Source organism: Vulpes lagopus, chromosome 15 (assembly GCF_018345385.1).
Source record: "Vulpes lagopus strain Blue_001 chromosome 15, ASM1834538v1, whole genome shotgun sequence".
NCBI lineage: Eukaryota > Metazoa > Chordata > Mammalia > Carnivora > Canidae > Vulpes > Vulpes lagopus.
Genome location: NC_054838.1, coordinates 27,315,036 through 27,337,622, shown reverse-complemented (window position 1 = coordinate 27,337,622; position 22,587 = coordinate 27,315,036). Strand labels below are relative to the sequence as shown.

General features: G+C 49.1%; 1 non-coding gene across 1 annotated transcript; it reads right to left on the bottom strand.

The window, feature by feature from the left end:
- Positions 1 to 3,691: 3,691 nt before the first annotated feature.
- LOC121476712 lies at positions 3,692 to 3,794 on the bottom strand. The gene has a single exon (XR_005984002.1). It is a non-coding gene; the product is annotated as a U6 spliceosomal RNA (small nuclear RNA).
- Positions 3,795 to 22,587: the final 18,793 nt, after the last annotated feature.

The following is a 22,587-nucleotide window of genomic DNA, read 5'->3' as shown; positions in this document are numbered from 1 at the left end:
CCCAGGCTCCACATACCACTGTACCCAGAGGAGTGCTTGGCGAATCAGCATACACGCCTGTGCTGCAGGCTCTAAACTCAGGGAAAAAACTACAGCTTAGATGGAAAGAGAATCCTGCAAACCCTTAGCCAGGGATCTGTTCTTGTTCTGCCTGTGTCTTCTTTGGCACTTAGATGAAGGAACTGGATTGCTGGCCTGGACTCCCAAGTTCTGCCTAAACTCTAACCATACTGGATTGAGTGAAGATTATTATCTTTGACAATTATATCAGCAAACGATTATTCAGCAGAATTGTGTCAAGTGATTTACATAAATAAACTCGTAATTCTCAGAACAACCTTGTGAAACATTGAGTATAATGTCCACATTACTGATGATGTCACTGAGACTCAGAGACATTAAGTAACTTGCCCAAGAATGCATAGACAGGTCCATACTAATGTTGACTAACACTCTGCAGTACCCCAAGCCAGAATGTGCAAAGGGCCTGGAAAACACTAGGCACTTAATATTTGCTCATTCAGTTTAAAGAATGAATGCCCAAGAGCGCATCACAAAATGCTTGCCCTTTCTCCAGCTCTGTCCATCCCTGTCTCTCGTCACCTCATCCCCTCTCCTTGCCTGGGCTCCCAGTGCCTGCTCACTCTGGCCAAGAACTTGGCACCCTCTGGGCAGTAAGTAAAATTGTTCTTTAGGGGACCTTCAGTGGTAAGGCAGAAACTAACTTTTCCCACCAGTCCATCATTCCAGGCATGAGCCCACTCTGTGCCAAGCCTGGGGGGCTTGGGAACAGAGAGCTGAGTCATCCTTAGCGCCTTGATCTGAGAGGGAGGGTCCACATGTGTGGGAGGCTGGTGGGGCCAGAGGGAGATTGATGAGAATACCAGCTAGTTACGGGCAGAATAATAAAAGCAACTCTTGAAGGGGAAAGGCTCAGGGAAGCCTTTCCTGGGGGTGAGGCTGCTTTGAAATTTGCATACCTATACTTGGCATAGACTACACAGCTGCCTTCTCATCCATCTCAGTCTATCCTCCATTCAGCGTCCTGGCACCACACAATTGAAAACTAAGAAATAGTCTCTCCAGCAGTTCAGAATCCACACTGGGGAAGAAGGGAGACAAAAACTGCTGCTAAGTACCTACTGTGCCAGGAACTTTCTTCTACTTTATTTAACCTAATACTCTTAAGTGGCCAGTGAGGTAGACACATCCATTGTAGAGTTAAGGAAAATGAACTTCAAAGAGGTTAGGCAATTTGCTGAAGGTTCCAGAGGAAATTGCTTATAGGGATAAACAAGTCAACTGGCCTCTTCCCATTTTGGATTCCTGTGTAGGTCCACCCTCATAGAGCCTCTGAGAGGGGCAGCGTTGGGGTGTCCAGTGGGCTGCAGTGTCTGGGTGGGGAGGGAGGATAGCTCAGTTTCTGTAGACCCCCCACAAAGTTCTTTGATCAGGGGAGTGCTCACCTTCTCCGAAGTGCCTGTGGGGACAATCTAAAGGGCAAAGGCACATACTGTGGCAAGACACCGGGAGATTCATATCCAGAGAGGGGCATTTTTCTCAGGGGCTTTGGACCGGCTTAGGACCCTGTGGAGCCTGTGGAAGAGGCTTAGGAGAGAGGGACGGCTCCATCATCCCTGGGACTGCCCAGGATTGGGCCAGCAAGCTGCTTTGAGAGCGTCAGACCTACAGAGTCCAAGTTCTGCCTGCACCACCCACAATGAATAGGATTGTGGACACAGGTATAACAAGCTCCTGTATGGCTCACTATTAAACCAAGCACAATCATCCCTATTAATGTAATCTTCCGCCCTCTATCCCTCCCTCCGTCATTTCCTCTATTGCACTCAGTAATTACTTCTTTCAATAAGAGTCTGGGGACACTTGTCAAGCATCTTTAGAGTTTTGCCAGAATCCAGGCACCCCCGGTGGCCCAGCGGTTTAGCGCCGCCTGCAGCCCGGGGTCTGATCCTGGAGACCCAGGATCAAGTCCCGCGTCGGGCTCCCTGCATGGAGCCTGCTTCTCCCTCTGCCTGTGTCTCTGCCTCTCAGTCTCTCTCTCTCTCTCTGAATAAATTAAAAAAAAAAAAAAAAAGAATTTTGCCAGAATCCAAAAAGCCACCATCATGGTACATAAAGCATACACAAAACTCATCCATAAAGGATGAGTTAAAACTTCGGCAGGTAGAAATGGGTTAAAACAAAAAGCAGTCAGATGGAATAGATGGTGTGAGCAAAGACAGAGAAGTAATAAAATGTGGAAGAAGTGTGAGCAATAATTTGTCATCACTTAGGCAGTGTTTCCCAAGAATGTTTGACCATGGAGCATCTCATGAGATTAGTGACCTAAGAAATGCATTTCAAAAAAAGGCTGCAGCATAGAGTGTGTGTATGTGTGTGTGTCAAAGAATAGAATAGTGAGTGCAGTGGCATCTGGGCTTGCTGAAAATCAGCACCTCTTCCACAGAATACTGGCCCACAGAGGTTCTCTATAGTCCTGCAACAAGCATGGAAAATACAGTGTCGTCCTCGGGATTCAGGGGAGGAGGCACAGAAGCATATTAAAGACCACTCCCCCACCCCACCGGTCTTGCAGCAAAGATACTTTAATGTTGTTTAACCCTGTGTGGAGCAAACTTACTTCACCATGAGTCCATTTGTTTCAGGGAACATCTTTATTTGGGGGACTAGAGGGCTATTTTTTTTTTTTTTTAATGTTAACATGTACCTATGGTTTGAATACATTTCAAACAGAGCAATGGAGTGTGCTGTGAAAAGTTTTCTTCCCAGCCTTGGCTCCCTTAGACTCCTAGTTTTCTTTTTCCACAGGATAGCTCTTCTGTGTCTTTCCAGAGAATTTTAGGGTTCACAGGATATATGTGTTTTTTTTCTTTTTTTCTTTTTTTCAAAATGCACATGGAGGGGATCCCTGGGTGGCTCAGCGGTTTAGTGCCTGCCTTCGGCCCAGGGTGTGGTCCTGGAGACCGGGATCGAGTCCCTGCGTGGAGCCTGCTTCTCCCTCTACCTGTGTCTCTGCCTGCCTTCTCTCTCTCTCTCTCTCTCTCTCTCTCTCTCCATGAATAAATAAAATTTTTTAAAAAATGCACACGGAGGCAACTGATAAGCACATCTTTTCTGCAGGCATATTCCATCCTAGGGATATGAGATATGTGTTTAGGCATTCCTCTAGTGATGGCATCAAGATCACTTCTAGTCTTTTGTTCATCTGAACTAGGTTGGTAAATATGGCTTGCTGACTAAATCCAGCTCACTAGTTCCTTTTTTTTTTGGACCTTATGGTCCTCAAACTAAAATCATTACTGTCTGGTCCTTTGCAGCTCCAAACAATGCTGTAATGAATATCCTTACCTATTACTGTGAACACATGCAAATAGATCTCTCATAAATATATCCTATTCGGTCTAAGCCAATCTGAGGGGCATAGATCACTGCTTAGTTTATTTTTCTTCTGTTTTGGGTGAGATTAAGCCATCTTTTCACAGATATAAAAATGTTTATTTTTCTCTTTTTTGTAAATTTTCTTTTTTTAAATTTTCTAATTGGATAAAGAATATGAACAAAGGTATTTTTCTTATTGCTTTATAAAAATATTAAAGGAATTAGCATTTTGTCTTCTGTATAAATGTTTCCTCCATTTGTCATTTGTCTGACTTTGTTTATGTTTTTTTTTAAAAGATTGATTTATTTATTTTTCGTGTCATCCTTGCACAGGGGCCATGCTAATCTTCTCTGTATCATTCCAATTTTAGTCTATGTGCTGCCAAAGCGAGCACTGATTTATTTTTTAGAGAGAGGGAGCATGAGCAGTAGTGAAAGGGCAAAGGGAGAGGGAGAGAAATCTTCAAGCAGACTCCCCACTGAGCACGGAGCCTAAGGCTGGGCTCGGTCTTATGATCCTGAGATCATGACCTGAGCTGAAATCCAGAGTCTGATGCTTAACCAACCTAGCCACCCAGATGCCCCTATGGTTTTTTGTTTTGTTTTGTTTTGTTTTTGTTTTTGTTTTCATGCAGTGTTCTCATAAAAGTGAAGGTGAGTTCAAGTACTGACAGCATAGGGGTGGGAGGACCTGGCCTAAGCAGGCAGTTCTTGGTAGAGGAGCTCCTATTTTGTTCCAGGTCCCAGTCAGGTATTGGCAATCCAGTGGTGAATAAGATAGGCAGAGGCTCTGCCATGGTGGTGATGATGGGAGAGTAGGACAGTACTCAGTGGGACTGTCACAGAGATACCTCCCCCAGTTGGACCAAGGAATGAGGGGGGACTACCCAGGGGTCCAGGAGGCAAGAGGAGAGTTCTGAGCAACAATTCATGCAAGGCTAGACCTCAGAGAGATGGCAGTTTCAGAGTTCAGGTTCCTGGAGCCCAACCTGTTCTGGGTGGTGATGAGATAGCTGTCACAGTGATGCCTGGCCATTAGGGAGCAAGGACAAGATCCAGGGAGTCTCTTTGAATTCCTGCGTGGACAGAAAATTGCCCTAGCAGGGCCTACCCAAGGTAGGAGTTTTGTCTCTTTGTACAGAGGAGAAAAGTTACTCTTAGGGCTCAGTCATGGCCAGTAAAGACTAAACTGAAGTCAGTGGTTAGGACTGGTTGGGGCAGTGGTAAAGTGTTGTTCTAGGAGCAGCAGAATATGGGAAGAAAATGCTGACCTCTCCTGGAGTGAAGGCCTCTCCCTGCTCATCCACAGTCCTGGCCTTGTTCACACCTCTACAGAAGAATCAAATGGACAGTGAACCACCTGTGCAAGACAGCATGGCAGCCAAATAAGGAAGAAGAGGAGGCAGGAGGGAGAAATGATGAGAGAGAGGGGCTGAGACTCTCAGGCCTTGAATGCAGGTAGGGTGTCTAGAGGCTGATGGAGGTGATGAGGGCCAGGACACCTGGAAGCTGCTTTTCTGCCTGGAGCCCCACTCCCCAGGCTCCTTGTAGGCAATGACAAGAAAGAGGGGAGCCGTGGGGAGAGCCAAGAGCTCACAAAGGTTCCGCTGTGCTTGGCCAGGGCTTCCGCCAGAGCCCGCTTGCCTGCTTGCTTGTTCTGAGGGAAGGATCTGATTCAGAAAGGTGGTTGCCCAGGGCTCAGGGCCAGGCCTGCTGGCTGCCAGCCTAGCACAGCGCCCTCACTCCAAGCTCCCCATCCTGGGGCCTCTTCATTCCTCTCTCTTTTGGTGCTCCCTGTTAGTGAAATTCCACAGCCTTATACTGAAGATTTACTCAGTGCTGGAGGCCACTGTCTACCTGAGGACCTGGGAGAGGGGGTGCACAGGATGGTCCAGTGGACACTTCATAGAGAGAGACACATGGAAGCTGCCCTGCACTGAGCACTTATTATATGCCAAGCATTGGGCATTTGTAGGGTTCATATTTAATCCTCCCAACAAACCAGCAAGGTAGGTATCATTATTTCCATTTTACAGGTAAGAAAGTCCCAGAAACGCTAAGTGACTTGCCCAGGGATGATAGTAAGTCAACAGCAGCGCTAGAATTCTAACTCAGATCAGCCCTGCCTGTGAATCTAATCTCTACTTAAACCCTGTAGTGCTTTGTGCAGGAAATGGCTCTGAGTCTTGCACATGTCTGGTACAGAGTGAGGTTCCCATGAAAGTTGACTTCTTCATGTACTTTCTCTGCTGGGCCTTGTGAACTTCACAGCAATTCTTTAGGTCAGTAATCTTCCTGTAAATTTGACAATGGAAGTTCAGAGAAGCTGAGGAACTGCTCAAAGTCACATAGCTTGCAGCAGAGGATGGGGAAGTTGGGGGAAATTCAAAAGAAGGGAGTGAGTTGGAGTGAACTAGCCTAAGTAATGACAGTGATTTTCAAGATGCTCAGGGTGCCAACTGAAGATGAGGAGTATCCCTGGATGCTGAGTAGTAGTGCTGCTCATGGCGTATTCAGCCCTGACTTTCAGTGGGCTCTCATCAGAAGAGCAGTGCTCAGGGGTGCCTGGGTGGCTCAGTCAGTTCAGTATCCAACTCTCAGTATCGGCTCAGGTCATGATCTCAGTGTTGTGAAATCAAGCCCTGCTTTAGTTGGGCTTCATGCTTGATGGGAGTCTGCTTGAGGTTCTCTCTCTCCCTCTCCCTCTGCCCCTACCCTTCCTCCAAAATAAAAAATAAATAAACAAATCTTAAAAAAAAAAAAAAAAAAAAGAGCAGTGTGCAAATGGCTGGGCTCAAGACACACATGGCCCCATGTGTTTTTTATGATACTGCAGCAAGAAAGGGCCTTAACTGGGCCTATTTCCTTTTCTGTCAGATGAGGACAGCTGGACTAGGTCTTTGATTTTATTTTTAAGCAGTGGAACTTTTCTTTAAAATAATCTTAAACTGAAGCTCAATACTCTTTCATCCATTCAACAAATATTGATGGAGACCTTCCACGTGCCGGTGTGTGGTTGACCGGATTTTCTTCCTATTTTGAGGCACTCTGACATATGGTAGAGAAATTAAGGATCCCCACCCCTCTGCTCAGGATTAGAATTGGCCACCTGAGCTACCAGAAATCTACACCCTCATCTGGGAGCCTACCCACCAGAGTTGACTTGAGAGGCTCTCTCTCTATGCCTACAGGAACTTAAAGATACTTACATACAACCAACCACATCACAGATAAGATGACCAGGCCATGGGCTCCTTGAAGCAGTCTTTTCCTGGCATCATTAATCAGAGTCTTGGCAGAGTTGTTAGAGACTGGGCATATGTGTGAGGTTGGAGAAGCAGAGAGGAGGCATGGCCTAAGCAAAGCCCTCGAGGTGGGAAAGAAGCTTTCTTGCAGACACCAAGCACCTCCTGTAGGCAGAGCCTTCTGAACAAGCCCCCCCTCCTTCACTCATCCCTGCCATCCTCTGCTCAGATCCAGGGTGCCAGCTTAGGTTTGGTGACAGCAACCCCAAAGGAGGTGTTGGATGGCTGAAGCCCTCCATTGTAGAAGCTCTGGCACCTTCCACAAGCCCAGTTTGCCAAGTTGTCCTTCTGCCAAGCTGGAGAGCGGCTGGCTCCTGAAGGGACCCTCTCCAAGCAGGTAACTTGATCTTCCACAGCCCAGCCCCAGCCCATCTCTGAATACCAGAGCTGGAGCCCTGAAGAGTTTATAGCAACATGGCAGGACCTGGGAGCAGTTTTCAGGGTCAGAAGGAGCAGCTACCAGGAGCCCCAGAGCCAGGGTGAGTGGCGAAGAGATGGGGCTAACAGGCCAAAGACCTGGGGTCTAGCTCCAACACTTTACTAACTTGCTCTGTGACTTTGGGTAAATCACCTTGTCTCTCTAGGCCTCAGTTTTCTCATAAGGAAGTCTGATAGAGGGTTGGTTCCCAGAAGTTTACCATTGGACTGGCCTGGGGCTCCGACACAGGTCTCCTTGGTCTATGGCATCCCTTTCAGGTAAAGGTCTGATTGCTCTGCACTGGGTGTTCAGGGTGCTTGCCGGTTCTATGTCCCATGGTCGTCAGCCTCTCAGCTCTCACGGAACATTCTAAATGCAATGGAACTCCATTGGATGTAGTTTCCATTTCCTTCAAGATAATCAAGTAAAACAGGGTTTTCGTCAACTGCAGTAAAGCTTAAGAAAAAGCTAGATACAAAACTCTTGCTGTCTGAATCTCTAAATTGACAAAACCAATGTGTGAGTAATATTGTAAAATAAAATTTTGATTGTTTCTCTTCTGGAATTTTTTTCCACTACCATATCATTCTTTTGCTATCATAATTTTTTACTATCTTTTTTAACACCATTTTTAAAACTTTCATCATATCAAGTATGCTATTATAAACTTAGCCACTGTCCTTTATGAAGATTATGCCTTTCCCATTTTATATGCCACTTATAGCATTAAAATGTCTTTTTTTTTTTTTCAGATGAAATGATGGTGTGACAGTATATGGTAGTTCTCTGAGTAAACTTTTCACAAAATCAAATACATAGAATATTCATGCTCACATGTGTCCAGCTTGATGTGTTGAACACATTCACTGAGTAACCATCACTCAGATCAAGAAACAGAACATAGTTATAGTTCTTTTTTTAATGTTCTTTCCCAAGCAAAATAAGAAGTTGTGAACAACTGTACATTGTTCTCCCTCTCTGTAAAATCTAGCATTTGGGGACCTTCTGGGCTAGATGATCTAATGTCCCCATGCAGTGTGAGCACTCTGCCATTCTTTCTGAGCTCTTGGAGCTGGTGTCTTTGGATCTACACCAACCAGAGGGAAGTAGGCCTGGCCTGGAACTCTGCCCAACCAATGCCAGGGGATATGGAGAATCTGGCCAAATATCCCTCCAGATGTGGAACTCAGCACTGCTGGCTGCTGAAAGCCAGGGCCAAGGGATAGTGAAGAGGAGTGGCTTTGGGCAAGAGATGCTGGGGGATGAATCATTTCTCCCACTCAGGCCTCTCTCCAGCCGCTTTTCATTAGCCATTCTTCCCTTCCACCCACTCGCCTTCTTGGACACCTAGGAATCCCTAAGGGCTCTTTTGTGCACCAATAGTGCACCCCTTCTACCCCAACCAATTCACAGGCCATGCTTCCCAGACCCAGGAGATCGTTCTCCACCTGTTATATCTCTTTAATGATACACGAGGAAATCCTAGCACCTTTCTGAAAGGATAAGAACTTTTTTCAAAATCACACAGCCAGCTGAGAGTCCATGAGGGCACATCCACTCTACCAAGGTAATGCACATTTATCAAGGATGTGCTTTGTGCCAAACACATAGGAAAGGGTAATTGTAAGGAAAAAAGAGCCTTTCTGTTCAATAAGTATTGAGTATTATTCTGTTCAATAGTCATGTACCCAGCCCTCACTGCATACTGATCATTTACACATTCAGCAAATATTTATTGAGCAGCTTCTCTGTGCCATTTGGCTGCAGTCACCATCCTTGGGGAGTTCACAGCCTGGTAGAAAGGTTAAGGCCAGACAAAATATCTACAGATGAAGCTAGACAGTGATCACAGTAATAAGAGTGGAATAAGGGATGGGGGAAAGGAAGTGTCACATGAGGTGGCAGGAACCATGGAAGGCTTCCAGAAGGCATGGTATTTGAATTTGCTCTCAATAGATGAACTACATTCCACCTACTCAGCTCCCTAGAGTCCCCCAGAATGTTCCTCTCCCTCTAGCATTTCAGTATTGGTCACTAAGCCTTCTGCCAAAAATGACTGCCCTCCTGCCACTAGTGGCCTTGGCTCAGGGGCTTGTTGTCACTCAAATAAAAAAAAAATGTAGTGTGCACACACATAGTTTACTTTAGAAAGCCTACAAGGCTTGTAATATAAAGCAGCAGTCTCCCTGCCTAAAACACACATGTACCCACACCCGAATTCTCTGCTCTACAGAAGCAACTGCTTTCAATCCTATTTGCTTACACTGCTACTTCTTGATCTTTTAGTTTTAGGCTTCTTTCTCCTTGCACTCTCCTGTACCCACATGTCCATTTTGTGTCCCTCACCATTTGTCTTGTCCAGAATAATTACATCACAAGTTTGGTTGGAAGAATACTCACTGTTTGCATTACTAGGCCATATAAATGCTGTTGACAAGTGAATCGTGTAATATTCTTGATTACTTTTCCTTTCCTGCATAACAGTTACAGTTATGTAATCTCTCAATATGTTTAAATGTGTTGGATAGTCTACCAATTTCTTTTTCTTGCAGAAATTTCTTCCAGAGTCTTCCGTCCTGTTCCAGTCAGGATTAGTCGCTTTCTATTGCACAACCATTGGCCTGGGAACTCCTCTGTCCTTTATGGCATCTTTTCTTCCTTAGATACCATGTGCTCTGCTTTCTTGGTTTACTCACTTGCTCATTTCTGCTGAAGTACATCTTCCAGCAGCTTCCTGAGAAAGTATGCAGAGACTTCACATGACTAAATATGTCTTTATTCTATCTTCACCCTTCATAATCATTTGGCTAGGCATAGGATTCTGGGATGGAAATAATTCCCCTCAGAATTTTGAAAGCGTCTTGCCATTGGCTCCTAGTTTCCATCTTGCTATTAAGAAATCCAATGTCAGTACAATTCTTAATCCTTTGTATGAAGCCCACCTCTTTTTTTCTTCTCTCTGGAAGTTTTTGCGATCCTATCTTCTCAGAGTTCTGAAATTTTGATGTCATGGTATCATCTATGTTCATCCACAGTGCTGAGTCCTCAGTGGGTCATTTCAATCTGACATTCATGCATTTCAGTTTTAGGACATTTTCTTTAATGCTTCTTCCTAGAATTCCTGTTATTCCAATGCTGAGTTCCCTTAAACCAGCCCTCTAGTTATCTTGTCTTTTCTGCTTTCCACTGCTTAGCTTTTTTGCTCTATTTTCTCAAATTTATAGTTCTTTAGAGTTTTCCATTTTCTGTTATTACAGTTTTAATTTCCAAGTGTTCTTTTTGTAGCGTCCCATTCTTGCTCATGGATGCAATCAATACCTCATCTCTTAGGACGTTAATGATGGTTTTCTCTTTCAAGTTTTCTATTTTTTGCATAGTTGCTGTCTTCCAAGGTTTTTCCACCTTGATGTTTATTCATGAGGGGCTGAAGGTAGCTGCTTAACCAGCTGAGCCACCCAGGCACCCCAGTCTAATTGATTTTTTAAAAAGATTTTATTTATTTATTCGAGAGATACACAGAGAGAAGCAGAGACACAGGCAGAGGGAGAAGCAGGCTCCCTGTGGGGAGCCCAATGTGGGACTTGATCTCAGGACCCTGGGATCACAACTTGAGCCAAAGGCAGAGACACTCAACCACTGAGTCACCCAAGTGCCCCTAATTTCTTAAGTAGATTTTCAAGCAATCTTCCCATTTTTAAGCCTACCCACCCACCCAATTTCCAGAAGTACCTGGTACAGCCAACTCCTGAGCCATTTGCGGGTTTCACAGTGTAAATTGGGCTGCTTTTCAACTTTCTTTATTGCCTGTTTAGGATTCAGTCAGTTACTATTCTTTGTTGGCTATGTCTGGTTTCTAATATTTTGATAAATTCCTTTACTGTTGTTTTAGTTGGTTTCAGGAAAGACCACAGTGTGTGCTCAACTTGCTATCCTTATCCTATTTCAATTTTTAAATGAATAGAAACAACACATTTTAGAGCAGAAATTCTCTGCTGCCAATTTATAGAAGTCAACAGTGTAACCATGGCGTATGGAAGAGAGCCTTCCGCACTGGTTCTTTACCTCTCAAATCCCAGGCCAAAAGCCACCTTTTGTGATGCCTTCCTCAGTCTCCCAAACTTGTATCTGGTTTTACCCAAGTTGGGTATACTGAGTGATAGACATTATAGAACCTTACATACATTATTCCATTTAGGCCTTTATACTTTACACCTATGGAGACGCAGGGGGCTCCACAGACCAAGATCCCACAGCTAATGAGTGACAGGAGAGATTTGAACTCAGGTCTGTCTGTACCACCGAACACCTTTTGACATTATTGTTAATTTTGAGGAGCCCCAAAGGTGGAGCCCATATTCTGAGGGGGACAAAAAAAAAAAAAAAGGCACATATACTGCAAAGTCAGCCCAGGCACAGGAAAGGAGTACCAAATGGGAATAAAGATGTTGAGTGGTGTGCAGTTCAGAGAAAGGAGGGCTTCATCCCAAGTCACTGAATCATGGTGGGCCTTACAGAGGAGGTGGCCCCTGAGCTCATCACCACCTCAGGCTGGCTTCTCTCCTTGCCTAGAGGATTGGAAATGACAGCAAATAATAAAGATAGTGGTGGTTTAGTTTGCAAAGCACTTTTACGCAAATCTGTTTGATATTACAGAACCTTGTGGGCTGAATGTTATTTCCACATTAGGCAAGAGAAAACAAGGCAAAGAGGTTAACCACCAACTCCTGGCTACCTAGCAGAAAACCAGAATTCAATCCCATCTTGTCCAAGTTCAGGCTGCTTCCCCTACCCCATCCATGCTTGCTTGCGTTGGTTGAGAAGAGCCTTCCTATTCCAAAATATCTCTTCACCAATATTTCCCAATATGTGCTGTATGGCCTGTTTGTTCTGGGTCCCACTCTAGGCCTGTGTACTCCCTGGAAGATGGGGTCCTAAAATTTGCATTTTAACAACCGTTTTGCGATTCTCAGGCTCACCTGAGAGTTGCCCTCGGCCTACAGTGATGCCAAATGGCGCAGTGGTCAGAGCACCGACGCAGGAGCCAGCACCGCGCTAATCGGCTCTCTCAGGACCGCCTCAGTTTTCCTCCTGTGAAGTGGGCCGAGTCCCTGAGCGCGGCGGGGTGTTCACCCCGGCAGCTCCGTGAGCGCCGCTCCTGCCTCCCACCCCGGCCGGCCTCGCCGCCCCACCCCGCCGGAGAGGAAGCAAACAGCTGGAGGCTCTCCGCCTCCAGGCTGCGGTCTCCTCCTAATGGGCTGCGGACGGGCCCTGAGATGGGGGCTCGGGCTGCTTTCCGCACGCGCCGACCCCCCGCCGGCGACCGCAGGGGACCCGAGGGCTCGGCGCATCCCGCCCGCCGGGCAGTCGCGGCCCGCGCCTCCCTCCCCCGCCGCCCCCCGGCAGCCCATAAATATTCCCTGGGCCCAGAGGGGGCGGAAACGGACTTTCCAGCGCGCCTGCTGGCACTGGCCCACCTTCCCCCGCGTGGAACCTCGCATGCAGCAGCCTGCACCGCGGTCCGCGCCGCCCCGCCTCACCACCCGCGGGGCGCTTGCGCGCGGATCCCGGGCGGGGCACCTGGAGCGCTCCGGTGCGGCGGGCCTGGGCGCGGACCTACCCGACCCGCAGCGACAATTTGCAGGAGGGCCCCCACTCCACCCGGAGGTCAGGGAAGGCCTCCCGGAGGTATTGAGGCTTAGCTCGGAAAGATGAAAGAATGCGCTGGGCAGAGGGACAGAAAAGATGAAAGAATCCAATGGGCCCAAGGAACAGAGTATGCAAAGGCCAAGAGAGTGGCGTTTGGAGGAAATTACCATTTTTTATGTCACAGAAGTACTGAGTTCAAGGCCAGTGAGACCATCAAGAGCCAACGAAGCAGGGTCTTGTAAATTATGCTAGGCAGGTACTGTAGGGTTCTAAGCAGAACGTGTGACTTGGCCAGATTATTTATTTGTTTTTAAGAAAGACCACTCTGGCTTGGTGTGGGAGGTGGAATTGAGGGGTTGCAGGGACATGAGTGAGAAGTCTGTAGGCAGAGGTCATGGTAGCTGGGCCAAGGTAGCTGCAGTGGGAATGGAGAAAAAAGGATAGACTGGAGAATTTCTTAGTGGACTGGGTGGGACTCTGTGATATGACAAACTGAATGTGGGGATCAGGAAGTGAGTGATGGGTGGATAACCCAGCCTTTCCCGAGTAGGGAGCAACAGGGAGGATGGTGCCTCCTTCCACAATGAGTCCCTCCTGGAAAACCCTCCTCTTTCTCTATTGGTCCAATTTGGATGTAGAGCCTCATTCAATGTCCTACCTCACCACCTCCAGGAAGCCTTCTCTGCTTTCTTATGGATCTCAGAATATCAAAGCCTGTATTTGGTTATTTCTGTTTTGATTAGTTCTAGAACAAATTTGTATGCATCAGTCTTCAAGGGAGCACTGCATGGTGGTTAAGATCACATTAGGATCTTAGCTCTCCTGCTGACTGTCCTCTGTGACCCGGGAAAGTCAGTCATCTGAGCCTTGTTTTTGGCTGTATATTGAGGATAATAATCCCTCCCTTGAAGGATTAGGATTCTATATGACTGGCATATGGTATATGCTCAGTGAGTGAGCTTTTCTTTTCTTTTTTTTTTTCCCCCCACTTGGGTTGATCAGCCTGGAAAACAAACAAGGTCCTCTACAGTGTCCCCTGAAACTTCTTGTCTGGGCGCTTTTGGCTAGAGGTAACAGAGTGGGGTAACAAAGATTGTAAGGCCAAGAATGGGAAGGCATGGGTTCCTGCTGAGGACTTCCTGTTTAAGCAAGTGAGGACCCCGTTGTCTACCTTGGATAACAGGGAATGGGCTGGATGGCCTCTGAGATCCCACTGCTGCCCTTGGTCATTCAGTTCTGGTGGAGTTCCCTAGCTCCCAGGAGGCACTGAGCCCTGTGGGATAGCAGTGCTTCAATCCACTGGGACCAGTTTAGGTCAGAGCCAGGCCCCTGGGACTGGTGGCGGCTTCCCAGGTGGACAGTAGGTGGCGCTGAAGCTCTGTTTATCCAGCCTGAGGGGCGGGGCTACCTGCCCCTCACCTAGGTGGGTGAGATCCCGTATTCAGCTTGACCCTGGTGCTTTTGCGCTCTATCTTCTGCTGATGAGGCTCTGAGAAGGGCTGGTCTGGTCTGGGCTTTGTCCTCCCTCCCTCCTCCAGAAGCTGGGAAAAGCCACTTGATTGCTTTAGAGACCCACAGGATGTGTGTGCAGGGAGAGCCTCCAGGACTCTTCTGGCAGAAGGGAGGGGCTTGTCTGAGGGGGTTAATAGCTGATGGGTGGTTCCAGTGGGCTGGATATAACAGGTCATCCTGTCCTTTCCTCCTCCAAAGGCCCTCACCAGTTCACCTCCTCCCTGCCATCCTGCCATGCTTTCCCATCTCACTCAGTCCTCAATCATCTGCTCTGCCAGGACCATTATACCAGGCTCCTCACAGGTTCCTGTCCTGTGGGTTTCTTCTATGGCTGCCTGGGCTTCTCCCCACCCCATCCAGCACCCCACACACACACACCCCCGCCATTCCAAGAATTTTCTCACACATAGATCTAACCCCCACGTTCCCCTGCAGAAGCCCTTCCTTGCCCCACCACCCTGGAGGTACATTAGTCCAGCAGTCCAGGCCTTTGCAGCAAGGCCCTCTCCCTCTCCCAGACCTCAGCCATGCAAGGGTCTCTGCCTCTGCTCTCAGCCCCTCACACCTTCACCCAGGCTAATCCTCCCTTCATTGCCTTACTGTCGAACTCCTGCTCCTTCTCTACAACTCAGTGGGGCCTCTGAGATGTGGGGGCTCAGGTGCTCCTCCTAGGCTCCTGTGGCTGTGACTGCAGTATGTGACTGGGCGCCCCTGTGCCTGTCTCCTCTGCTAGGTGGAGGCTCTGGGTGGGGACCCTGGCACAGGGTTTGGCCTTCTGTTGGAGCCCAGTCTTTTTGGGTGAATGACAAAGAATAGGTACACTGGGAGGAGCATTACGAGATATTTGCACACTGCTGTGGATCAGGCATGGTGTGTACACACAGCCTCACAATCACCACAGCATGGACAGGTCAAAGACTACAATTATCATCTCCATTTTACAGAAGAGGAAATGGAAGTGCAAAAGGTCACATGGGCCACTGAGTGAGTGAGTGGAACCTAGCTCAGCAGGCTGTGGGCAGAGTAAGGCCTCAGGCCACTGCTGAAGAGGGCTGCAGGGCAGTGGGAGCCACATGTACCCGAGGATATGAGTAAGGCTACTGTGGGGGTGATCAGGAGACCACTTGGGGCAGAGGGCCCTCAAGAAATAAGGCTTCCACCCAGTCTTAGAACACGGGGAGCCCCCTGTTATTCTGAGCCAGGCAGGGACCTAGGGCCTGAGTACCAGAAGTGTTCATGTGGCATCTAGGAGGCAGAGACCAGAGGCTGGAAGCCAAGGAGGAGGTTGACTTGGTGATCCAGGGAGAGGCAAAGCCCAGCTTAGCAAGAGGCTCATGGTCTGGGATCAAGCCGGGCCAAAATAACAAGACTTTCCAAGGAGCCCTGTGGTCAGCAGGCTGGAAGCCAGGAAGCCAGAGGTAAGGCTGCCCACAGAAGGAGGCAGGATAAGCTGCAAATATTTGCTGCAGAGAAACCTAGGGGCTGAGGCCAGTCAAAAGAAGGGGCCTATAGACTTTCTCAGGTTTCTGGGTCACAGTGTCAATAATGGGATGGTCTTCAACTTGCTGTATGACATTGGTGTGGTCTAGGTGTCAATAAGGGAAATTCTAGCTGGGAGTCCCCCAAAGGGCCCATCTGTCTGGGTGCCCAGTCTTGCAGTTACATGGAAGTCAGAAATAGAAGGACCCTGATGCTTAAGCCTGAACCCTTCATTATCTGAAGGAGAAACTGAAGTTCAAAGAGGCAATGTCTGCACAGTCTCATAATAAGCCGGGCACAGAATCCAGGTCTCCTGATTCCCTGTCTGATTTGATGGCGACTTAAAGCACATTCCCTCCTGTTGTTCCAAGACTTGGCTCAGGTTCTTTGGAGGAACCCTTTGGACATCATTTGGTATAACCCCTGGGCAGCCCTATCTTAACCCGCACCCCCTAGGAGGGAGTGTTCAAAATGTCTTACTGGCTTAAATTCATTCCATGTAGTGCTAGAGAACTTCCCTCTAGCTGCAGTCATCTGCTTGGGGATGTACTTGGGGCAGGGCAGTGTGAGGAGTTGCTGGTTAGGAGTAGGGTGTCTGCCTGGCGGCAACACCCAGCTCAGCCTGACGCCTGCCTGCCCGCTGGCATCACACCAGTTTATGAGGTCATCCTCTCCCTGGGAGGCTTGCTCCCAAGGGCTCCCATGGGGTCCTAGTCAGGTCTCCCTGACTTTGCCAAGGGGTCCAGCCACTTCTGGAAGGTAACTCTTCTCCTGGGTCATCAGTGTCAAGATGGATCACCTCTTGCAGACACCCAGTTCTGGATCATGGGGCCTCTGGTCACTGCTCCCCAGAGGCCACCAGCTTGCCTCAGGGTTCATGAGGGGCAAAGCATCATCCCACCCCAAGTAGGGAAATCAGGCAAGTTTTAACAAGCCCCCAGAACCTCTGTTCATGGCCTCCTGGCTCTTCCTCAGGCCCTGCCTCATCCCTGAAACATCCTCTCCCTTCCATGGAAGGGGCACGCTGACGGTGCTCACCCACTGGTCAGGAGGAGAGGAACAAACATTTACTGAGCCCCTGCTGTTGCCTGGTGTAAATTCCCCCTCACAGAGCTACTCTACGTGATGTGGGTGACACCATCACCGATGACCAGCTGAGCCTCCAAACTGTCAAGCTGCTTAGTGGGGGAACTAGAACTTGAATGTCCCTATTAGTATATGGGGAAAGATCATTATGTTTTTTTCTTAAAGTGATTGTAACTGGCAAGAATAACCATATATTTCAGCTAACACACAGTAGGGGCTCACTAAATATTTGTTGAAGGAATGAGTGAGTAAGTGCACTTGTTCTCAGTGGCTGAAGGCGCTGGATGAGGATCTGCCCCTATTGGCATTCATGCCCCTGCTCAGAAGGCAGAGCCACCCTTGTTTCTCACAACCAACCGGGGTGTCATTTCCTCTCCCTTTGTCCCCCACCATTGAAGGGGTGGCATGGCAAGAGGAAGAGGACCATGATTTGGGTAGAGGCTGAATTACCAGTGGGGTATCCCCTCCATGGGCTCCTGTGTCTTGGCCTCCTGCATGGCTCTCCTACTTCTGTCCTCCTGCTCAGCTGGGAATGCACCCCTAGGAACCCCTCTTCTCCTACAGACTCTACCTGTTCCAGGGAGCCTCCTTGTACCAGAGCCTGGAGTGGGCCTCTGCCGGGACTCCCCCAGCCTTGTGAATTGTCACACAAGCTCCATGTTGTCATTGACTAGTTATGTGGTTGTTTCCCCATCAGACCAGGGAGTTCCTGAGGGCAGGGCTTGTCTGCAGCTCCCATGACAAGGCCAGGAAGGAAAGTTGTTGAACCAGTGAAGGAATGAATGAATGAACAAATGAATGAATGAAGAAACAGGCAGGGCAAATATTCCCACTTGGCCAGCCTGGGGCCTCAGTTCTGCTACCAGCTGGCTGGTTGACACTGGGCAAAGCGTTCCACTTTGGTTTCAAGTATCCCATCTGTCCACTGGGGTCAGGGGACCTTCCAGCCGTCCCTCAGAAACCAGGAGTGAGGGCTGGGCTGAGTGCATCTGCAGATGCTCAGCATGGAGCCGCCCTGCTGTCCCTGTCCACTTAGCCCTAGGCCCCACTGAGGGAGGTTGTCAGGGGAAGGACCCACCAAGTTTCTTTAGCCCCACGCCGCTGCATATCGCCTCATTCCAGAAATGCTCCATCTCAGCTCTGATCTCTCTGCCCCGAGCAAGCCTGCTTGGCCAACAGACCCATTGACATCAGCCTGGGCTTGCTGGGGGCAGACTCCATACGCCTGCCCCAGGGTCAGACAGCGTCTGCAACACTCTGCAGGTTACCAAGCCGCTCCCCACCCAGTCTCCCCACATCCCAGGGGGTCAGGCTCTCAGTCTTCATCTGGTCACCAAGGAAAGTGGGACCTGCAGAGGGAGGGGCTGGACTGGTCTGGAGTGCCCAGTGCCCAGTGGCCTAACTGGGAGTCTGAACTCAAATTGTAAACTCCAAACTGGTTTATTGTAATCACCAGTGCCGCCTGAAGGTGTGAATTTGGGCAAGTGGGTAATTTCTTCTGGGCCCCATTTCTTTATCTGTTTTGGGAAGATAACTGGCCCAGTAGCCCTGAAGGTTAAGTTAGAGGGGCCACTTGTGGACAATGTCTAGCCTGGGAGCCAGACTGGGCTCTGCTTCTCTCTGAGCCTCAGCAACCTATCTGTACAAAAGGGGCCCGGGCTATCACCTCACTCCCCCTATCCACTCCCCCACCCCCAGCCTCACAGCCAGGGTTGTGTCTATAGTAGCAGCCTGTGTACCTGCCACTTTTCAGGCCTGGGTTGTGGGTGTCACAACCTGAGAGAGCCTCAGGCTCTCTCGTTCACCCAGTAGGTCATTGTCCCAGGCCTAGGCTATGCTGTTATTGCAGAGCAGACCCCCACAGGGCTCTTGCCCTAGAAGACTCACAGCCCATCTCCAAGCTACCCCCCACTTCTCTGTCCCCATCCTGGACATTTCTTCCCAGATCCAGATTCTTCTATTTCACAGGTGCCTGGACTTCAGCCCTGGGGGGTCTCACAGACTCCTCAAACTGGAGCACTGGAGCACTACCACACCCGGCCTCTTTCTCTTCCAGCTTTCCCCAGGCTAGTGAATGACCCCTGAGATCTCAGCCTCTTTCCAGATTCCCTTCTCCCTCTCCCTCACCTGGGACACCTCAACAAACAAGCAGTCAACTCTGAGGATGCTACCTCCAAATAAGTGTCTACTATTTCTGTAGTTTTCTCCAGTTCCACCATCACTACCCTCATTGAACCCCCATCAGTAAAGTTTTCCGGTGATTGGGACAGTTGCCCAGCCAGTCCCTCTCACCCATCTTCCATGTGGCAATGGGATGTCTTTACAAAATGCAGACTTGACCATGCCTGTTGAAATTCTTCTAGACTTCCCATTGCCCACAGATGAACACCATACTCTTTGGGTCAGTGTCTAGCAGTGCCAACTTTCCAGCCTTCTACTGTGTCCCGTTGCCCTTTATGCCTGGCCTTCTTTCAGCTACTCAAACTCCTGCCTCAGACCCTTTGCCTGGAAGAAGATGTCTTTCTACCCTCTACCCCCGCCTCCACCCCACTTCATGGTATCCACTGCTGGCCAGTTTCCTCCCTCCATCACCTTCCCGGAGCTGTCTTACCTGACCTCCTGAATCTAGTTAGGTTCCTCTGTGTACTCTCTGACCTCCTCCCTCTCTCAAGGCCATCCTAACTTCTCCATTTCCTACCTTCCATTCCTCCGCCTATGTTTATTAACTACTACTACATACCAGGCATAGACATACAGTGATGGACAAGAATAAACCTGGCTCTTGCCCTCATGGAACTTGGTGTCTAATGAGGAAGACTTACATTAGACAGAGAACACCCAGTAAACAACTACACATCAGGACAAGCATTTGTCACATTTCACATGGCATCTGTCATGGGTTGGCTTCCTTGAGGAGTGGCCCCTGGAGTGGACACCAGCACACAGGCTATTTATTAGGAATGCCTTCGGAACTCCCTGTTGTAAAAGGGGAAAGGAAATAGCAGGACTGGGCAGGAGAAGAAGGCAGGCTGTGATCTAGTCTCATGAGGGCCTCAGCTGACCCCATGGGGGCTCTGGAACTAGAAAGAGGATTTGAGCTGTCCCAGTTTGGGGTGAGGAGCTGGGCTGGATTGGTTTTTGATAAAGCCTGGCCCTAGGAGGGGGTGTGACCTCGGGGGAGATGTTTGTCTTCAGCAGAGCTAGTCTCCCAAAGGGCTGAGAGCAGAGGCAACACTCTCGGCCCTCATTCCTGAAGAGGGACCTGGCTGGCTCAGCACAATCCATGACACATGGGGAAACGAGCTCACAGAGGTTCCCAGGTTTGTCCCTGATTGCTCTATGATTGCATGGCTTCTCAGCCTCAGCTTATCTGTCCACTTCCAAATGTCCTTTTTGCCCTTGGCATCTGCTTTACCCTGGGGGAACTCTGGAGGCATCTGAGCTCCAGTGGATCTCAGGGGTACTTCAAATAACCCAATGATCCAGTGCAGGGGTCGGGAGGGGGTGGTCCCTCCGTCATGTGGGGACCTGGCACTCAGCAGGTTGTGGCAGAAGTCACCTCTGGGGCACAGAGGGAAGGGCGAGATCTTGGGCCTCCTGCTGGTGTTAACTCATAACTATCCTCACTCAGCCTTCGGTGCCATCCCTGGCCTCCCATACCCTTTGGAGGCATGGCCTGGGTACTGGCTGAGAGCCAGCAGGTGATGTAAGTAATGTGTTTTAGGAGAAAGGCAAGCCAGAGCTGGGCCCTGCCATTCCCAAGCTCCTGGTTTAGGCAGGCTAAACAACAAAACAAAACAAAGCACCCAATTCCCCAGCCACCTGGGAGGATTTATCAAGCCCTTCACCTGTGTCTGTGTACATTGCAGGTAGTTCTCACAACTTTGGGAAGAGGTATAGTTTATTACCCCATTCTAAAGATGAAGAGACTAAGGCTGAGAATGCTGAGCTGTGGTGACTTACACAGTGATGTCCAGTGAATAAATGGTGGGTGGTAGGCACCTAGACAGGAGAAAAGAATCCCACCTGAAAGGTAGGAGTGGAAGCTGGGAGGGAGTCCCTGACCTGAGCCACTGCCTCTTTCTTAGAGCCCTGGCAGCTGTTTGGGAGGGCAGAGAGAAAATCCCCAGGGCCCAGGACCAGCCAGGGCAGCTAGAGCCTGTACTTGGAGGTGTGCTTGGAGGTAAGACGGGTTAAAGTTGCCTCAACCAAAGCCCTACATGAATCTTGTCTGACCCTTTCTGCCCGGCTTCTGCTGAGTCCTGGGGGTTGAGGGAAGGGAAGAAAGTGGGGAGTAGAGCCACTTCTCCCATCTTGACCACTGACTACAAAACACAAGTTGCATCTTGGGCCTGATTTCCAACTACCCTGCCCCACGTGGAGATTCTTCTTTCAAGGGACAGGGGTTTATGATCAAGAAGACTCTTCTTACCAAAGGTTGGGACTTGTCAGAAGCTATTCGAGTGTTGTCCTGGCTTAGCTCTGGGGCTGAGTTCAGATGCTGCTTTAACTGTGGTGCACCTTATGTGTGCTGAGCCCTGTGGGGGTGTTTATAAGTCGGTGGCCTCATCCAATTCACACAGGGGCCCATGGGGAGAGAGGCTGTCACTTGCATTGCTCTGGTGGGGAGACCGAAGCCCAAAGAGGTGAAGGGACTCACCCAGACCTCCTAACTCTCAGCCTAGGGTTCTCTGGATTTTCGCTAGCAACATCCATCTCCAAAAGACAGTACCTGTCTCTTACAACCCTTGAATTCGGAAGCAAATTCTAGCGGGTGAGAGCCTTTGGTTTGGGTTTCATGCCTGTTGGGGAGAGATTTTGGTTGAACCTGCCAACTCTCACTTTCCCCATTTATTAAATGGGTATTAATATTAGGAGTGGTGCTAATAAACAAAAGTGCCTTTCAGGATGCCGAGTGGTTCAGGGGTGAGCACAGGCGGAGGGCCTGAAGCGTAGGAGGGCCCTATAAAGGTCGGTTTTTATTTTAGGGTAGGTAGGGGAAGAAGTAGACAGGCCAGTAAATGCTTGGCCTCCCCACCCCCTTTAGGGCCTGCATCTCCTTGCCTCTTCCTGACAAGGTCCTCAGTACTGCCTGGGCCGCCCTGTAGGGTGTGGTGTGCACACTTGCATTCATGCATGGGTGTGTGGCATCTGCCCTCAGACCAGGGTCCCAGGGGCCCCCAAGGCCATGTCTCCCCTCCAGATTGGGGCTCAGCCCAGAGGGTTCTGTTCATGGTGCCTGATTGCTTAATGAGCTTGGCATCAGGGTTTGAATAATTGCACCATAAAGTATGTAAATCTAATCATAACAACACCACACTGGGCAACCTGCATTCTCTCAGCTCTCAGGTGCCCTAATCCTGGGACAAAAGTTCTGTGGGAACCACACTGCCCAGCTCCCTCCCACTTTTCTGAAATTATAACTACGCTGTGTACCTTGGCCTCAGCAATTACAGTTGCACAAAGGACTCCCCGCCCCCACACCGCTGGAGTCTCACAATAACAATGAGCGAACATTTACGGAGTGCTTGTGACACGGAAGGCATAGTTCCAATCGGTTTACATCTATTAACTCGTTTAATCCTCCTAATAACCCTGGGAGATTCCCGTTTCACAGATAAGGAAACTGAGTCTCTAAGGGGCTGAATAACGTGCCTAAGCTACTCAAGTGAGAAGGCCAGAAATTTGTAGGAAGGGAAAGAAACTGAGGCTCAGGAAGAAGAAATGGACTTATCCAACAAC